We start from the raw sequence: 17686 nt of genomic DNA, 5'->3' as shown, positions 1-17686 counted from the left end.
AGGTATTCATGATACAAATGAATCAAACCTTTTTGGATGGAAAGAAAGCTGTAGAACCTGGGGTCATGAATTGAAGCTCCAAGAGAGTCGATTCAGGCCCAACATCAGGAAATATTTTTTCATGGAAAGGGTTGTGGATGTAAGGAAGGTCCTCTTGAAAGAAATGGTGAAGATAAGAACAGTAATGGAATGGGGATAACCTGTATGGTGCAGCAGTTGCTACCATAAAAAGCTTGCTGGGCAGATTGGATGGACCATTTGGTCCCTTCCTGCTGTTATTACTATGTAAAAGAGCATGAACTAATCACAGAGGATCCCTAATGACTAGAGGGTGGATTTGAAGAAATAGGGGAAACTTTAGGTTAGGGCTAGATTCATCAAAGTATCACATGTAATAGTTAGAGAAGCATGTTTTATGGTAATAGCCTATTTATCACAATGTGTGCTATCTTAGCACTTCACAGAGTGCAATAGCTTTTTTATACTAATACCACAATTGTTGAGAGAGAGAGAGAGAGAACCTAGCTACAAGGCCCTTATAGCAGTTAGCTATTTATATCTCTATATGAGGCCCACCTAGTAACTGGAGGTGAGGTTTAGGTAGTAGTGTAGGGGTTAGGAGCCACTTTGACATGCAGAGTGAGATGTATGAACAGAACAGTACACTCTTGTGAAGATTTGATGACCTTTGGAGTGAGGAAACTCACACAAAGATGAGATTTGTACAATGCTCTCTCAACCTAGCTTTACGCGCATTGCCGGGCATTTTTAAAATAGGCCCGGTGCGCATAAATCCTTTTAAAATCCAGCCCATTATGTTTAAATATTGGCTTATTTATATGGCTAAAAATTTGCATGTTCACTTATGTGGTGTAAAGCACATGTGTAAGTGGCACATGTATTGCGCTCATACATTTTTCAAACATAAATGTTCCCATGTACCTTCCAAGTAAGCCCTTAAAAGAATCCCTGAAACACCTCATTTTAATGCTGCTAAAAGTAAGTGCATACTTTTGGCAGACTGAAAATCCACTAAAGCAATTCAGCAATTCTACCCATGTAACGTCTTAAATTACGCATATATAGCCTGACTAAGTCTTTTGAAAATGTATCCTTCAAAATTTGGAAAATGGAAAAGAATTATAATTTGTTTGCATGGATATAAAAGTAAGTAGCCATTGAAGTGTCTCCTTATTAGGGATGTGAATCGTTTTCCATATCGTCTTAACGATAGAAATCGTGTGGCAGGGCAAGAAAATCGTCTTAGGCACGATTTTTTAGTTAAAAAATCGTTAAAAATCGTTTTTTCCGATTAGTGCGCACTAACTCGAGTTAGTGCGCACTAACGGGAGTTAGTGCGCACTAACTGGGAGTTAGTGCGCACTAACTGAAAATGATACAATTTGACACTTTTCAGGTCAGTTAAGGTCAGTTTAGGAATGAATATGTATTCCTATTGGCTGCCCTCTTATTTATTCATGTTACCAAGTTTCCTACTGACAGTATATGGGGGATGGGAAATGGAAACAGTTGGTAGCTTGACAAAACAAGTAATGTGATCAGTCAATGTGACTAGAACTTGTGCCCTAACCCTGATACCAGGGGTATTGTGATCTTCCTGCACACAGTGCCCTATCCCTATTAATACCAGGAGTGTTGTGATCTTCCTGCACACAGTGCCCTATCCCTAATACCAGGGGTGTTGTGCTCTTCCTGCACACAGTGCCCTATTCCTGATACTGGGGGTGTTGTGATCTTCCTGCACACAGTGCCCTATTCCTGATACCGGGGGTGTTGTGATCTTCTTGCACACATCCCGGTATCAGGGATAGGGCACTGCATGCAGGAAGATCACAACACTCCTGGTATTAATAGGGATAGGGCACTGCATGCAGGAAGATCACAACACTCCTGGTATCAGGGATAGGGCACTGTGTGCAGGAAGATCACAATACCCCGGAGGAGTGAGGGTCAGGCAGCTCCCCCCTGTCTGTGAAGCCAGCCTCTCACTAGTAATGCAGGGAGGGAGCTGTCTCAGACTTCACCATCCTCCCCCCCCCCCCTTACCCACACACCATTCACTAGCTGGGACATGGGGGAAGTCAGGAGTGAGGGTCAGGCAGCTCCCCCCTGTCTGCGAAGCCAGCCTCTCACTAGTAATGCAGGGAGGGAGCTGTCTCAGACTTCACCATCCTCCCCCCCCCTCACCCACACACCATTCACTAGCTGGGACATGGGGGAAGTCAGGAGTGAGGGTCAGGCAGCTCCCCCCTGTCTGTGAAGCCAGCCTCTCACTAGTAATGCAGGGAGGGAGCTGTCTCAGACTGGTATCAGGGTTAGGGCACTGTGTGCAGGAAGATCACAACACTCCTGGTATTAATAGGGATAGGGCACTGTAAGAGATGACTGTAGTAGATTGAATAAAGATCTGATGTTTCTGCTCTCCTCACACCAAACAAAAACAACACACAAGCAGAGAAGCCCTTCTTACAAAGCTGAGCTAGTGAGTTAAGTAGGAGGAAAAGTAAAACATACTGGTGCCAGTGTGGCTACTTAAAAAATACACTTACCAACAATCAATTACATATATTTGAACTGTGTACAGTTCCAGCCAGGACCACCTTTCTAAAATGCACAGTGATTGGCAAATTCAACATGCACTAGCATTTCAGGTGCCTGCTAACAAAAATAATAAACAAACAAGTTCTAGTCACGTGAGTGCTGATCATTACATTACTTTTTTTGTCAAGCTTCCAACTGTTTCCATTTCACATCCCCCCAACCATATTGGTAACATCAATAGATAAGAGCACAGCCAGCCAATAGGAATACATACATACATATTCATTCCTAAGTGACCTTTACTGACCTGGGAAGTGTGAACTTTGTTTCATTTTCTGTTGGTGTTCGTTAGTTTCCAGTTCCATTTCCCATCCCCCCAACCATCACCTCAGTGGTAACCTTGGTAACATCAATAGATAAGAGGGCAGCCAGCCAATAGGAACACATATTCATTCCTAACTGACCTTCAGTGACCTGGAAAGTGTTTATTTGTATCATTTTCAGTTAGTGCGCACTAAATCGAGTTAGTGCGCACTAACGGGGAGTTAGTGCGCACTAACACGATTTAACGATTTTTAACGATAAATCGTTAGAATTTCTATTGTATCGTGTTCTATAACGATTTAAGACGATATAAACATTATCGGACGATAATTTTAATCGTTGAAAAACGATTCACATCCCTACAGGAACAGCCACCCAAGAGTTTCCTTCAGTAATGAATTGCTCTGTAGGCCAGCATAGGCAATTGTTCTTTTGGAATAAGATCTCATAAGTTTTTGCTTCATCTCTATGGCTCAGCATTGAAAACAGGGCTTTAAAATAACAAACTTGTCTCTCTTGCTTTAGTAGTCAGCCCCAGTCAGGTACTCATTAATTTGTCTAATATGTTCGTGAAAGAATTCTAGGAATCTGGGCAAGTTATCAGAGATGATATCTCCTGCAAACTTTCTCATAACCTCTCTAATAAGTCAATTACACACTACTGCTTCAATCTGCCATATAGACTAATGTTGCTCTTCCTTCTAATCACTGTTCACAGTCTTTCAGTGGCAAAAAATAAAGCATTGTCTGCTACTGGTCTCTTTCCCCCTCTTTCATGTTATTGAAATTTCACTAATGTGTATGCATTCATCACTGAATCTACAAAGCCAGTTATCTGTAGTATTCAAGTATCATGCCTTTTGGTCCAGCTTTACAAGAAAATTAGCTTGTTCCAAGCCAGTTCACATAGTGTCCCTGAAAGATGAGTGAATCCTAATTAATGTTGTCATCTTGAAAGAATAGTTCATTGGAAATATATAAAATATTATACTAGTTTTTCAAGTCTATATTATTAGGATGTCCAACTGATTCCCTCACAGGTTGCCTGACTTGGATGTATTCAAAAAATATTTTCTTTTCAAATTCTCTTTTTTCCTGCCTTATCAATGTTTTTTATCTGACTTTATCCAGCCAATACTAGGATAATTTAAATCTCCTATTACACTGGGCAACAAATTTTCACAAAAGTCATGTTACTGAAATGAAATTAGTCAATTCTTAAAAATTTCCATGTGCTAAACATGAATGTGACTGTGAAAATGCAAAATTGGCTCTAGTTTTTTTGTAATATGCAATAATATAATTACATCTTGAATTGCATGCCAATAGTAGGAGACCTACGGTTAATACCATTTGAAAAATGAAGTCATAGACTACGTTTTAGATTTCTTTGCTTGTCTCTTGTACACCTGTTCGGGAGCATCTCTGCAGAGTGTCCAGCAGTAGTCAGCCAGCATGAATATTTCAAATGCTCACCCTTTCTGACTGGGCTTCATATAGTACACTGCTGACGTCAGCTTACTCAGCAGCAGCATGGCAGTAGAACTGCATTACATCAGAAAATGATGTAATAAACTCTAGATGATGTGTGCATGATGATATTATGCAATATGATGCAATATTACATCATTCTAGGCTTATTTAGGATGTTGTTACAGTCCTACTGGATAAATTTACACGACTAAACATAGAAAGTGAACTATATTAAATATCTTCAAAACGAGAGCCAATAAAAACTTTTCATGGTCATATTCGTGATCAGCACATCAAGATACTACAGAGTAGGACCTTTTTAGGTCAGTAACACTTTCATTGTTGCCCAGTGTTATTACTGTGCCACCAAATTTGTTAGCTTATCTAATTCTATTAGCATTTCATTGTTCGTTCTGGTCAGGTAGACCAGTGCTTCTCAACCTAGTCCTCAGGGCACATCTAATCAGTCAGGTTTTCAGGATATCCAAATGAATATGCATGAGACAGATTTGCATACATTGAAAGCAATGCATGCAAATCTTTATCATGCATATTCATTGTGGATATCCTGAAAACCAGACTGGTTAGGTATGCCTTGAGGACTGGGTTGAGAAGCACTGAGGTAGACTGTAGTATATCCCTATCATTATACTCTTCCCCATCATACATGGAATTTCTATCCATATAAATTGCACACCGTATTTAGTCTCTTATAGGATCTTTATCCTGTTTGACTCTATGCTATCCCTAACATATAATGCTACCTCTGTCCCCACAAGTTTGATCCACTCTATCACTGTGATGTAATTTGTACCCTAATATTGCACTGTCCCATTAGTTAATTATCCTCCTTCCACCAAACCTCTGAGATGCCAGTAATGTCCACCTTTTTGATTCAGTGCTATACATTCTAACTCTCCCATTTTATTTTTTAGTCTTCTGGGATTTGTATACATATATAACAAGGAATGTTTTTTGTTTTATATTCCTTCCTTTCAGTTGACAGGAAACATTTGGAAACTTTTAACTCAGTTTACTCTTTAGTTAAAAGCACCTGGGCTACTCATGGCTTTATTGGAACCTTTCTGTTAGGATACTCTGACTTCCTTGTTTTGTTAGTATTTTTGGAAGATACCATCCTCTGAACCATGCACTGCTGAGCAACTGTCGGCTTTCCCTCATGTTCTAGTTTAGAAGTTGCTATCAGGCTAAAGATAGGAGTCTTGGTGGAAATGCTGAGGTATTAATTTTCAATAGGATTTACACATTTAAAACTGGGTTTTACACATGTAAATGCATTTTATGTTATGTATTTATTTATTTAAAATTCTTATATTACCGTGCTTCCAGTGACATCATCCAGCATGGATTACAAACATTCAAAACAATAAAATCACATTTCATATATCATGTATATAAAACTTCTGTCTCATAAGTTTTAGACAATAATAATAAAAATGTTTACAATAAATAATAAAACTTACCTCACCCATATACATCTTTAAAAATAAAAATGTAAGTAATTTTCAGAATACTTTTTGCTCTTACACCTCCATAAACTTTTTTTGGCAATTTATTCCATGCTGTGACATGGAATAAATTGCCAAAAAGATAAATCCCTCAACCATGCCAGTTCTAATTTATTTTTTACAGGGGGACTCTGTAAAAGCCGTTTTTCCTCTGAATGCAAAGGCTCAGCTGGAATATACCATTCAATACTATTCCGATGGTTGCATGGTTGTTCTCCCATTAGGAATTTAAAAACAATGACCAGTAGCCTACATTTCGATCTCCATTTGACTGGAAGTCAATGAAGCTCTTTCAGTACTGGCATGATATGCTCCCACCATGGAAGACCATACAGGGAACAAGCAGTGGCATGCTAAATCAACTGCAAAGCATTTAAAAGCTTATCTGGAAATCCTACATATAAAGAGCTACAATAATCGATATGGCTAAGAACCAACAACTGTACTACTGTTCAAAACATTTCCTTGGGGAACTTAGTCTTAAAAGGCCTTACTAGTTTAATCTTGTATAAAGCAACTTTGGTCACATGCCGTATTTGTGGCTTCATTGATAGCTGTGAGTCTAAAAAGACACTAAGGCTGCATACCTCAGAGATAATTGGGATTGCAACACCATCCAAACAAATTTGTTGTTAGTTGCATTCATCTAATTGATGTTTGCCCACCCAAAGAATTTTTGTTTTCTGTACATTAAGAAATAAGTGATTCTCTGCCAGCCATATTTTAACAGCAGCCATAGTATCCTGAAAAGAGCTTTCAGGTAATTCCTCATTAACTTACTTGGCAGAAAAAGCTGGACATCATCAGCATATATGAAGTATGATAAGCCTAAACTCAGAAGTAGTGCCCCCAATGGTGCAAAATAGTTACTGAATAAAACTGAGGCCAGTGTACTCTTTGATAACACCTCCGATATCATGGTCAAGAATCTTTTCCTGCGATCTTGAGTCAATCGAGTTATATCAGGATATATCCACAGTTTTTTACCATAAAAAGTCAATGATCAGTTATGAAGATAGTATCTGAATACTGTATTCTTATCAAACAAAAAGGCAAAAGACACCATCAAAGTAGTTCCATTGGTATTCTTTAATTCTTGTGATGATTCAAAAATATTGGACAGATCAAGGGTAGCTTCCTTAGAGTGATTCCCATCAACGGCTTCTTGAACTCGTGGCAGAAAATAAGCTCTTGTAATTACAGGCATTACAGCTGTTGGTATCTTAAGAATAGATGATAATTCTTAAAGAGATCTATAAGTGATATCAATTTAATTAAAGGAAAGTTTAAAACTCTCAGGTTTAAACTTCTGAAGGAATTTTCAATATTTTCAAATGTTTTAGCATAAACCAAGTCAGTTTCAACCAAACCACTTTGCATTTTTTCTGCTGAAGCGATATGAGATTTCAGAATTTTCATTTTCCCCTCTGGGAATGAACTTGTTTTTCCATAGCCAAAATCCGATGGTTAGTGTCTAAGGAAATTTTTGCCAATGAGGAAACAGGTCTCAAGAGAGACCAAAGCATTCCAAAAGGTATCCATGGTTATAACTGGAGGCTTTGATAACAAAAATTTCACAACTAGTATGTCCTGGGCAAAAGCCCCTAGACTCAATGCATTAACGTGCCCCAAAATCTCAGTGGGGGCCGGAGTCAAGGCTCCTGCCAGGGGGCCAGCCGCACCAGACAATCCCACATAAAGGAGGATCTTCTCTCTAACAGAGGCAGAGTTTGTTGCAGCCAGAGATAAATCAGGGCCTAAGAGGGTTATAAGAACTGACTCAGCCTTATATTATTTAAATACCTGGTCTGGAAATCAGTGGCTGAAGTAAGTGTGTGAGTACAGAGAGAGTGAGAGTATGTAATTTCTGTACAATACGCATAAGAAACCACTGAAGCAATTCCTCTGTGCAGAGACAGAAGAGAAGGAATTCAATTATTTTTTTATTTAACTCACTAAGGCCTAGATTTATCATTTTGCTATATCACCCTGCCCAAACTTCTCCCCTTTCCCTCATTTACATGATAACATTGTGATGCTGTGGTTATTGTGTGTGTTAAGGCATTATCGCCTGCAATAATGCCCCAACGCACACAATAACAGCCCATTGCGATTTGAAAAATGACCCCCTTAGCTAGCCGAGTTCAATAAAGCTTCTAGACCACAGCTTGAGAGAACTCAACTAGAATACTTGCGGAAGAGACTGTCGGTGCCAGTGTAATTAGGATTACACTATATCTATTATTTAAAGTTTAGTTAGGCACAAAGTCAAGCCAGGAAACTACGCTCCCCAATTGGATGTGGTGACAGGGTCCCTTCAGTTGCAAAAGCTGTGGTCCCTAACAGCAATTTAGCAGCTACATTATCAAGCATTAGTGAAGGGAAAGAAGATTGATTGCAGTGCAAAGGAAACAGCAAAGTGCATACTTACACAAGGAATGCTAGAAAACAACTGAGGCTATAGTACTTACTAGAGATGTGATTTGGTCGAAACTTTCGGTTCGGCCTTCGCTATTGACCCACCGAAGGAAATTTAATTTCCCGCGGTTCAGGCCGATTTTTTTTCGGCTGCCCTGAACCGGAACCCCACCCCAACCCTTCAGATTTAATTAATTACAACCCCCACCCTTCCAACACCCCCAAAACATACCAAAAGTCCCTGGTGGTCCAGCGGGGGTCCCGGGAGTGATCTCCTGCTCTCGGGCCGTCAGCTGCCAGTAAACAAAATGGCGCTAGTGGCCCTTTGCCCTTACCATGTAACAGGGACTATCAGTGCCATTGGCCCCTTGGTCACATGGTAGGAGCAATGGACGGCTGGTGCCATGTTAAAAAATGGCGCGGGCCATCCATTGCTCCTACCATGTGACAGGGGCCGACCAATAGCACCAATAGCCCATCACATGGTAAGGGCAAAGGGCCATCGGTGCCATTTTGATTTGTGGCAACCGACGGCTTGAGATGGGGAGATCACTCCCGGGACCCCGCTAGACCACCAGGGACTTTCAGTAAGTCTTGGGGGGTGGAGTCGGGCAAGTTTTGGGGTGTCAGGAGGGTGGGGGTTGCAATTAATTAAATTTGAAGGGTTGGGCTGGGTTTGTGGGTTTTTTTATATGCCCTTTCTCCCCCCCAAAAACAATAAGAAAACCGCACAAAATTTCATGGGTTTTCCTATTATTTCATTGGCCCCCCGAACCACGACGAAATAGGAAATATCATATATATTTCCTATTTCGTCACAAACGAATGCACATCCCTAGCACTTACCAACCCCGATTCAAATATAAAGAAAAGAAAGAGAACACTTAAAGAGAGTTATAGTCTACAATAGAGATATAAAGAATCACACATATATAAGGAAAAAACATCAAATAACAAAGGAGAGAAACAGTTGATTCTTACGTTCTTCAGAGTCCGTGGTTATACTTTAAGGGGCAGAATTTATAACCTGCACGTGTGGGGTACATTTGTGCGCACTACCCGGCTCTACCTGGCGCGAACAAATGTACACCCGATTTCATAATATGCGCGCAGCCGCGCGCATGTTATAACATCCGGGGTCAGCGCGCGCCGAGCACTAGGGGAGCCCTGATGGCTTTCCCCGTTCCCTCCGAGGCCGCTCTGAAATCAGAGCGGCCTCGGAGGGAACTTTCCTTCCACTCCCCCTACCTTCCCCTCCCTTCCCCTCCCTTCCCCACCCCCTAGCCCTACCTAAATCCCCCCTACCTTTATTTAATTAACTTGCGCACTCCAGCCAGCTGTCGGCGCTCCATCCCCCAGCACGCCCAATGTGCCGGAGGCCTCGGTCCCACCCCCGCCCCCTTCCCGCCCCTTTTTTAAAGCCCAGGGACATACGCACGTCTCAGAGGTTGCGCGCGTCGCCGAGCGTATGCAAAATAGGCTCGGCACGCTCAGGAGCAGGTTTTCGGGGTTACGCGCGTAACCCTTTGAAAATCTGCCCCATGCCTTTAAAACAAGAAGTAAATACAAAGCTCAATTTCTTTAAGGAAAAGCAGTAAAGAAACACCCTTTTCAAGAGAATAAAGTAGTTTGTTTTAAAGAGACCAACATATTTGATGAATACTCTTTTAAATTAAAGAATCAATTCTTTTCATAGGTAAAGTTGAAGATAGCTGAGGGAATATAAGAAAAGAAAAGTGTTAACTGTTGATATTGACAGTGTGGATATTATTGCATATTTAGTTTTGCAAACTTGGTAGAGTGGAAGAAATAAATGTTAACACTTAATGTTTGTTTATATATAACTGCACTCTTTCTGAATTATTGCTGTCTAAAGACTCTGAGTTCCCTCTGACTGCCTGGGTGGGTTCTGTCCCATATTTCTTTGGAAGAAGACCCAGCTGGAAGAAGAGCATCAAATTTTTCCTCTCTCAATTGGTACTTTGATAACATCGGTTAGTGACCCTCTTATTATCCCATTAGTTCAAATTTCTCCCTCAGCCACCAAAGCGAAATGTCTGATTGGAGAGATCACAAAGGACAAGGGTTCAAAACTGAGTGAATTGACTTTAAACTAGAAATGATCATGGTAATCTCATTAACAATAATTAAGGTAAAAGAAGACCACTGTTCCTGTTCAGTGGATATTTGTGTTCTTGAATAGGAAGAAACATCTTCAAGTTGTTTATGCATATGTGCACTTCTAAAAATTGTTACAATATATGTTATTGAATTATCAATAGGTTTTACCCATGTTAAGTGCATTTAATACAGATAAATGGCCTTTTGAAAATTGCTATGATATATGTATAAATGTAACATACCATCTCCTATAAAGGCAAGTAACTTCCACAGACATATGGAGCTTCCCGAGACATTTTGGAAAGCTGATAAAGGGATTACTAGCTAAGAGGTGAGACCCTTGTGGTGGAAAACTGGTTCTTGTCAGAAATGTAAGCCAGTGTATGCAAAAAAAAGGTAAGAAATAGGCTTTTACTTACTTGAGGCATCAGTTTAAATCCTGGTTAGACAGATCCATCCATGGGCAAAACTGTTTTTGGGCCCTATTAATTTTACTTACATTACCAGCTTGTGGTACAGTTTATTGAAACTTCAATGTAGCAACTCCATTGCTCCAAAACAGTGAAAGTAAATAATTCTTTCAGGGCCCTCCCCCCCCCCCCCAAAAAAAAAAAAAAGGCTCTCCTTGCCGTATCAGCTGTATGAACTCCTCAGCTAGTTTCAAGTTGTTGCAAAATTACTTTGTCCCTCCCGACGCAGCCTTTGGGCGAAACACGGGGTCCTTGTCGGGGGACCCCGAAAGAATTATTTACTTTCACTGTTTTGGAGCAATGGAGTTGCCACATCGAAGTATCAATAAACTGTACTTTGTCTTTGATGAAAAAACGTCTGGACCTATAATTTCCTTGCACTCCTTGTGGATTGGATATTGTATTTGTTGGAGTGCTTGCTCTGCTCCTTCTTTATATGTGGATATAATGTAAACATGGTCATTTCCATGAGCTTTTTGTGTGGATAGAGTTTTACTGAAAAGTGTGCACGTAGATTTTAAAATGCAATTTACACTTGTACATTTTCTTATCTGACCTGAATACATTCCCAAGAATGCTTCCTCTCAATGTGAAACAACGTGCTTAATTTTAAACTGCATTAAGGGCGGAACATTTTCAGAGAGCTTATTTACATAGAGAAAATGCTTTTTTTACTTGTGGAAATAGTTTTCAAAACTGTAGCAAGAGTAGTAATAATCTCCACCTCACCCCCCCCCCAAAAAAAAAAAAAAAGTTTATCCAGTAAGCAGAAGGGGTTATATTTCTCACATAAAGTTCCAGTTCATACAAAAGTTCAAATACGTCAATCCTGAGCTTTACTGGGGGTGAAGACCTGCTTTTATGGCATGTCCCTCAATGAAGGCAGATTTTCTGTGTCCTGGCTCTCCCTTTTTCTCTACTATGTTATTATATTTGGAAAGGAGTGGGTATGGTAGGAGGGAGAAGGCACATTTATGTCTCATCTTTAAGCTTCCAAATACAGTAACAGACTTGCAGATTAGCTACTCCTATATCCTATGACATTTGCCACACTGATCTGTGTTTAAATGATAATTGCCATAATTATTTCACAATTGCTTAGTTTATAATACTGTTTAACAAATACCAGCTTGCATAGCAGACATGTCTAAATAAACTATTCAGCAAATAAACTAAAGGCTTTGAAATAATCATCCAAGCATTACATAACTTCAAACTTTCATCAGTTAATTCACCTTTTCATTCCCACTCCACCCATATCTTATATTCAGAAGAATTCTAATTGGGGACCTTTTCTTTTATCAGCGAGATGTTTGTAACTTATTATATTTTCATGCTTAGGGATTGGAGACTCAATGCACAGCGCAGAAATATTTTCTCATCTAATATAAATATCCCAACTCATGTAGACTTTCTGCATTTCATCATCTTATTTAAATTGGCTTGCCTTCCTTAGAACAGTAATTTGAACAGAGGTGTGCTACTTACTAGAAATTACAGATTAATGTTTATACAGCCGATTGGCTAAACAATTGTATATCAGTTGTGTTGCCAAACAGCAATAATGTTCATTAAAACTGCAAGTCTTTCATCAAAAGTCTGCAAAGCTGATTTTTTTTTCAAGTTGCTAAATGATAGCAAACCCACAAGTTTGACAAGGCTCATCAGAGACTATAGTCTCACTATTGGAGATACAGGGCGGTCCCTATAGGGTTACACCATATGGAGCCTATTTTCAAAACTGTGCATGTGTGTCCATGTGCGTGCGGTTCTGGACACATGGATGCACGGATTTTATAACATGCGAGCGCCAGTGTGCAAATGTTATAAAACCCAATGTCCATATGCACATGCATGCCAGATTTTAACATTCACCTGCGCTTCTGTGGGCGGACCATGACTCGCGCTAGCAGGAGGGGGAATTTTCAAATTACGTGCTGCAAATTTCCAGTTCCCTCCCATTTTGTTCCAATTAAGGAGCAGACTAGGAGGGAACTTCCCTACCCCCCTGCCTAATCTTCCTTCCCTTTCCCTCTCCACCCTGACACCTAATCCCTACCTAGCTACCCCCAATTTATTTTTTTACTACTTTCTCCTCCTCTGGAGCAGAAGTATTTTCCGTGTGCCGGCCGGCTGCCAGTGCACTTCCCCAAGGAAGCCCCCAGCCTGCCACTCTTTCATGGTCCGGCACTTCTGCGCATAACAGGGGTTATGCACATGGCTGGGCCCCTTCTAAAATGTGCATGGCAAGCACAAGGCCCGGCCAGGCACAAAACTCCTGTTTTTTACACACATGGCCCTTTGAAAATTTACTTGTATGTTTCCTCTCCCCATTGGCCAAATATTTCTCTTTTATTACTATACAAATTGACAAGTAGAACACATAGTGGGATGAATTTTCCAAATATTAGGGATGTGCATTGGTTTTCAACGAATGTGCAATCTGCAACGAATAGGTAACTGTTTGATTTGTGGGTTCACAAAACACATGGCGATTCCCCACGAATGAAACATATCATATTAGTTTCATTCTTTTGGTTCGCAGTGCTGCTTTCTTAGTGGCCGTTTGAAATAGGAGAAGGCCATGTGGGAGTATCCATAGCAATAACCAGCCCTTTCCTGTGAGTCATAAGTGACCTCACAGCCCTGTCATAGAGTGGGTCAGACAAGTTGGCAAGGAGACCAGAATGCCAATGAATCAGAGCGAAGCATTTTTCTAATTCAGCCAATCGCTGCTCTCAGTGCTCTGTGATGCTGTTCCTGCTGTATTTTTACCTTAAGCATGCGGCACGCCATGCACTTTCTTCTTGGCTGTTGTGTGAGAAGGTCGTTGCTTTTGAGTTCTCTCCAAGTGACTGAAATCTGTATTCAATTGATATTGCTTGCTACTTTGATTGAATTTTGCATTGAAAAAGATATTTGTTCGTTTTTGCTGCTGTTCCAGCCAGGCTTTTTTTACTGCACTTTTTTTTATTACACTCAGATTGTCTCTCTGTCTCTCCCGCTAAAACAAGCTTCCAGCAGTGGAATTTTGCTGCTGATCTACCCCCCTGGGGTAGGTTGCAGGCAGGGCTTGGGTGGTGTGGGTGGGAGATGGTATGAGAGTTGCAGTGACTGTCTGGGAGTTGGTATTTTCAAACAACAAGTAGTATCACTAGGAATTGTGCTCAGGCTTCCAGTCTTTTCTCTGGAGTTTCACTTTTTTGTGCACACAGAGCAGTCTCAGTTGTAGTGTACAGCAAGGCACTGTACTGTGTGTGTGTGTGTGTGTGTGTGTGTAGTTTTCCACACTCACATATATTGGTACAGCAGTGTTCTTTTAATCCAAGTCCCCAGTAGGCATCTGGAGTTTACATTTTATTTTGTGCACATACAACAGTCTCAGTTGTATTGTACAGCAAGGGACTGCACTGTGTTTGTGTAGTTTTCCACACTCACATATATTGGTACAGCAATGTTCTTTTAATCCAAAACCCCAGTAGGCATCTGGAGTTTAAATTTATTTTTGTGCACACAGAATAGTCTCAGTTGTAGTGTACTGCAAGACACTGCATTGTGTGTGTGTGTGTGTGTGTGTGTGTGTAGTTTTCCCACACTCATATATTGGTACAGAGGTGTTCAGTCAACAATAAAGAAATAATTATTTCAATTGAAATCCCTAGTAGGCAGTGACATGAAATCCATGATGTCAGGGAAAGGTAGACGTGGATGAGTGATTGGGACTGGTAGAAGAGGCACTTCAAAAGGCAGTGCCAGTCCCCCATTAAAGTTAAAAAGGGAGCTGTTCCAATCTAAAATCTCTGGAGGGGCAGTCAGTTCCATCTGGAAAAAACTGAAATTTAAAGATGATGCACTGCCACCACCTTTTTCTGATCCTGTTGTTTTGGAGCTGAGGGAAGGGGAGGCTGAGTCATGAAAGACAAAAGGGCGAGACCCAAAAGCAGCAGTGCAACAGCAGACTCTAGTTAGCGCTGACAATGTAGCACAGACACTGTTTGCTTCTGATTCTGATGAAGAAATTTATCTTGTATGGGATTCTCATCAGAAATGGAAGAAGTAATAGCTGAAGAAGGTTTAGGAGGATTAGTTAGTTCTGTCTTAGCCTCCACTTCAGTGCTGGAGGGGCGAGATGAAACTGATGATGAGGAGGAGGAAGAGCAGTCAGCGCAGGAACAGAGTGTGACTGATGCCCCTGGCATTGCTTCTCATGGAGCACCCACTACTTCAACTCCAGTGCCAGCATCCACCCCGAAGGCTATAGAGAAGGGATCACAAAAGAAATATGTGATCTGGAGCCACTTTAAATTGACAGAGGACCTGCGTTTTGCTCAGTGTAATTACTGTGCCAGGGATATTAGCAGAGGCAAGCAAATGGGAAATCTAACTAATTTTGGCATGATGCATCATATGCAGAAGCAACACCCAACAGTGGGAATGGTGGCAGTACCAGTCAGGGGACCCCTTTTCCAGGCAGCATAAAGTGGTTGAAAAGGAGCAGAGTCATCCCACACCCTCAGCCTCTTCTAGCAGTCAGGTGGCAGGCCAGCAGCCCCCTGCCATGTGTCAGAAGCCACAACCCACCATGGAGGAAATGGGGTGGTGTTCGGTAACTCTATCCTGGGGAAGGAGGCGGGAAGCCTCAGAAGTTGTAACCAGGAGCATTGGGGAAATGAATGCCCTTGATGACCACCCCTTGCAGGTAGTGGAGAATGTGGGTTTCAAGCATTTGCTGAAGGTCTTATTTCCAAATTCCAATGTCCTCTCCAGAACCATATTTAGCAGAAAGGTCATCCCCAGCCTGTACAAGCAGTGTTGCAGTCGCATCCAAGCACTGCTAGCTAAGGCCGAGGAGAGTGTGCATTTTACCTGAGATATCTGGACCGCCATGAATGCTGCACACTTTTACCTCTCCCTATCAGCACACTGGTGGGACCTGGCTGAAGCAGGGGCAGGCAGCAGCTCTATTAGTGAACATTTATCAGGGTGGAGGTGGGCTTTAATGCACACCCACCTGATGGATGATACCCATACCTCAGCCAATATTCTAGCATGCATCAAACAGATGCTGGTGGGCTGGCAGCTACACCAGCGAGACAGGAATCTTCAAGCATGGTTCTTTGTCACATACATTGGTGCAAACATGGTAAAGGCAATATCCGACAGGCGCTTTCAGAACATCCGATGTTTTGCACACACTCTGCACCTGGTAATGAAGTCAGCTCTGGGGTTGGAATCCAATTACCAAGAGAATGAATAAGTTAATACACAAGTGAATACGTTAATACACAACTGCATACGTTAATACACAAGTGCAGGAACATAGCAGCACACTTCCACAGAAGTGTGAAAGCGGGGCAGGTTCTCCGTGAAAAGCAGACTGATTTGAGGATGCCTCACAAGTGTCTCATTCAAGACATTGGCACCCGGTGGAATTCCACATATATGATGCTGCAGAGGTTAGTGGACAGCAGACACCCCTTCTTGACCTTTCTGTGGAAATGGACATAAGTGTGCAGAGTCCCCTAGGGCATCATGATTGGTTAGTCATGACTCAGTTGGTAAAAATCATGCAGCCCTTCAAGGATGCCACGGAGGAGCTGAGTTCCAGAAGTGCCATCTTGGCTGACATCAGACTATAGTTAATTTTCTGGAAGAAAATTTGGAGGGCTTTAAACAGGAAAAGGGAATGACAGCAGAGGTGCTGCATTGTCTGGACGTTTTGCAGAAGTAGGTGCAAAAGAGATTAAGACCTTTAACAAAGACCACACATACATGCTTGCCACAGTCTGTGATCCCCGTGTGAAAGGGAAACTCACCCTACAGTCCATTTGTCTCACATTTGTGAAGAACCTGCTGTTAGTAAACATCCGTGAATAGGAGCACCATAGGCAGAGACAGATTAGGCATGAAGCAGAGTAGGAAACAGCGGGCACTTCAGAGAGTAGTGCAAGCCCAAGCAGGAGCAGCACTCTGTCAGCGATAGCTAGAACTTCCTCCTCCACGACAGTACGCCAAAGCATGTTGCCCCTAAAAAATCATCTGTTCTGGAATGGCCTAGAGTGAAAGCAGCTGGCAAGAAAGACTCTCAGCCCACCCAAGAAAAGGAACACCAGCACAAATGTCAGTGACATAGTATCTCACAGAGCTCATAGAAGACATGCAGACAGATCCGCTGGCATATTGGGCACACAAGTCCACTGTCTGGTCACACCTAGCCAATGTGGCTCAACGATATCTGTCATGTTCACCAACCAGAGTGCCCAGTGAACATGTATTTTCAATGTCAGGGATATCATGAGCCCTCATCGCTCAAGGCTGGCACTAGAGTTGATGGAAATGCTAGTGATTTTGAAAATAAACATGCCTTTGCTTGGGTTTCCAGATTTTTCCAGTGAATGGCAAGATGAATAAAATCAATTTAAATCCTTGCAGCAGCTCCAACTGTTTCATATGCTCCAGATAATATCAGCACATGTACCTGACCTCAACCGCTGTGCCTATCGGTCCACTGTCCAGCCCTTATGTCACTACAAGGGCCTGACCCCAAACACTGTGCCTGTCTGTCCAGCCCTTAAGAAACTACAAGGGCCTGACCCCAAACACTGGGACTGTCTGGCCAGCCCTTAAGACACTACAAGGGCCTGACCCCAAATGCTGTGCTTGTCTGTCCACTGTCCAGCCCTTACGTCACTACAAGGGCCTGACCCCAAACGCTGTGCCTGTCTTCGTTCTAGTATCTCTAATTTCAGTTTCATGTATTTGTGCATCACTTCTTTCCAGAAAATTCTT

This window comes from Rhinatrema bivittatum, chromosome 8 (genome assembly GCF_901001135.1).
Source record: "Rhinatrema bivittatum chromosome 8, aRhiBiv1.1, whole genome shotgun sequence".
In the NCBI taxonomy this organism is placed as follows: Eukaryota; Metazoa; Chordata; class Amphibia; order Gymnophiona; family Rhinatrematidae; genus Rhinatrema; species Rhinatrema bivittatum.
Note: the sequence above shows the minus strand (reverse complement) of the source record.